We start from the raw sequence: 3,376 nt of genomic DNA, 5'->3' as shown, positions 1-3,376 counted from the left end.
ACCTACAGCTCTGTGGCATGCAGGGCAACTGACCCAACAGACTGAAAGCCTCCCTGGAATTCTGCTGCACTCAGGGAAACAGAAACCACAGTCAATAGACACGCTCCCCCACCCCTGACCCGGAGAACATCTTCACACAGAACAGTAGCCTGACTGCTTCTCTGGAGACCCAACAGTCTGAAGGCCTCCCAGGAGATCTACTGCAGCCAGGGCAACAGATCAGCAGTTTCTCTGCCCCTCTGAAGAGCCCCCAGTTGGAAGGCCTCACAGGTGGTCTACTACAGCTAGGGCCACAGGCCTTCCAGGAGATCTGAAGCAACCCGGGGACAAAAGAGGCAGACTCCAGACAGAGTCACCCAGACCAACAAACACCAGGGACAAAGAGATGGCAAGAAGCAAGTGCAAGACCATAAGCAACAAAAGCCAATATATGTCAGGGTAGGCATCATCAGGTCCCAGTTCTCCCACCACAGAAAACCCTGAGGATACCAACACACCTGAAAATCAAGTATATGTCCTAAAATCCTATCCCATGAAGATAATAGTGTCCTTTAAGGAGGATATCAATAACTCACTGAAAGAAGTACAGGAAAACACAGGTAAACAGGTAAAGGAATTGAATAAAGCAGTCCAAGACCTAAAAGTGGAAGTAGAAACAATAAAGAAAACATAAATGGAGGCCAACCTGAAAATAGAAGACCTAGGAAAGAGATCAGGAATTACAGATTTAAGCATCATCAACAGAATACAAGACATAGAAGAGAGAATCTCAGGTATAGAAGATACTGTAGAAGAGATTGATACAACAGTCAAAGAAAATTCAAAACATAAAAAACTCCTAACCCAAAACATCCAGGAAATTCAGGACATAATGAGAAGACCAAATCTAAGAATAATTGGAATAGAGGAGAACAATGATTCCCAGTTCTAAGGACCCGAAAATGTCTTCAACAAAATCATAGAAGAAAATTTCCCCAACCTAAAGAAAGAGATGACCATAAAGGTACAAGAAGCCTATAAAACACCAAATAAATGAGACCAAAATAGAACCCTCTTGTCACATAATAATTAAAACACTGAACCCAAAGAATGAAGAAAGAATATTTCAGGACAAAACCAAATTCAAACAGTCTACCAATCCAGCCTTACAGAGGATCCTAGAAGGAAAATTCCAACACAAGGAAGGTACCTACACAGAAGAAAGACAAGAAATTAAGCATCTCACAACAAAGCCAATAGGAGAGAACTAAAAGCACATAAAGCCAACTACAAAAATAAGCATATCAGGAACCAACAGTCATCTGTGTTTAATATCTCTCAATATTAATGGACTCAACTCAATCATGTTAATTGTGGCTTTATTCATGGAGGCTAAAGAAGAAACATTATATAAATGTTCATCAACTGATGAATTGATAATAAAAAGGTAGAACATTTAAACAAGGGAATATTATTCACCTATCAAGAAAACTGCAATTATGAAACTAGCCAGCAAATTTATGAAGCTGGAAACAATCATTCTGGGTGACATGGATACATAAGTATCACTAGTTTTCTCTCATTCTGGATGCTAGCTTTGAAATTTCAAATATATGTGTTCCCTTTAAATTAAGCAGAGAGCTCATAAATTTAGAAATGGACATTTGTGTCAGAGGTACTTTCAAGAGAAGGGAGATAGAACACAGTAATGCAAAGGGATTTAGGGGGAAAATAGAATGGAAAGGATTAAATTTTGCTGTGAATGGGTTGACAGGGTGGGTAGAAGAGGAATTGTAGTGAAGAAAAGCTAACACTAAAACCCTTTTGAAAAAGCCAAACATTAAAAACAATATGGAAGTCTACTTAAATAAATAAATATATGTATATAAAAAAAGAGACTTAATGAAACTACCCTACAATGGAGGGGAAGCAGCAATAATGCAACTAAATGTCTCATGCTATCAAATAAAATACCCAGAATCAGGAATGTATTACTTGTAGGCTTAGCTATTTCAAAACCTATTTTTAATAAGGGTTCTCAAACACTTAGAAGGGATCTCCCTTCTAGCCCACTGTTCAAAGGGCCTCCAAATGACTTCCATGGGCATAAAGCTTGTTTTTATAACAATGTACATATTTAATATTTGTTCTTTAAGGAAAGCACTTCCTGTTAACATTAATGATTCCAGGAGAAACAGAGAAAGCACAGAGTCCTTGAGGTGAAGGTATGGCTAATGTCTCAGCGAAATGGTAAAAGCTGGGACCTTCAGGACAACCTTAAAGGCTATGGGAAAGAACTCTAAAATATATAATTTCTTACCTATGCAAAAAAAAAAGATGCAATATAAACTGTGTACCAAGTTTCAGGAATCTATAAGAAAAAAGGTAGCTGCATTAATGAGCCAGCTTGTCAGAAAGATTCAAAGGCCAGTAGTTACAAATGCAGACAAATTCCTGTGTTAAGGATCAGCCTAGGCTAGAGCAAGTTTAGGCCCAGGTGTGGTAGAAATGGTAATTCCAGGACAGGGTTCCACCCAGCTTGTTTATGCTAGGTATTTAAAAGAGGCAGGCAGAACTCTGAATTCATTTGCAATGTTAAAAGAAAATTCGAGCTTTCTGTTTCCTAAGAATAAAGGGGCTGGGGTCACAGGATGCTGATTCATAGGATAATCAAAAGGAAACCTGGAGTAAATTACTGGATTAATATGTAAAATAAAATAAAATGAAAGACTGGGCTTAGCCATTCTGATTGGTGAAAGGTCTTTTTGATTTGCATTTCCCTGATGACTGAGAATGGTGAACATTTCTTTAAGTGCTTCTCAGCCTTTGAAGATTCATCAGTTGAGAATTCTGTTTAGCTTCGTACTCCACTTTTTAATTGGGTTGTTTGGTTTTCTGGAGGTTAATTTCTTGAGTTCTTTGTATATTTTGGATATTAGCCCTCTACAGAATGTAAGGTTAGTGAACATTTTTTTCCCAATCTGTAGGTTGCCAATTTGTCCTATTGATGGTGCCTTTTGCCTGACAGAAGCTTTTCAGTTTCATGAGGTCTCATCAACTGTTGCTCATTAGCCATTCATTGGTGTTCTGTTCAGGTAAATTCCCCCTGTGCCAATGCGTTCGAGGATCTTTCCCATTTTCTCTTCTATTAGATTTAATGTATGTAGTTTTACGTGGAGGTCCTGGATCAACTTTGCCTTAAGTTTTATGCAAGATGATAAATTTGCATTCTTCTACATGCAGACTGCCAGTTCGACCAGCACCATTTATTGAAAATGCTTTCTTTTTTCCACTGTATGGTTTTGGCTTCTTTGTCAAAGATCAAGTGTTCATAGGACTGTGGGTTTATTTCTGGGTCTTCAGTTCTATCTCATGGTCAACCCATCTGTCTCTGCAC

The sequence above is a fragment of the Mastomys coucha genome, chromosome X, assembly GCF_008632895.1.
Source record: "Mastomys coucha isolate ucsf_1 chromosome X, UCSF_Mcou_1, whole genome shotgun sequence".
NCBI classification, from domain to species: Eukaryota; Metazoa; Chordata; class Mammalia; order Rodentia; family Muridae; genus Mastomys; species Mastomys coucha.
This window is presented reverse-complemented; position numbering follows the sequence as displayed.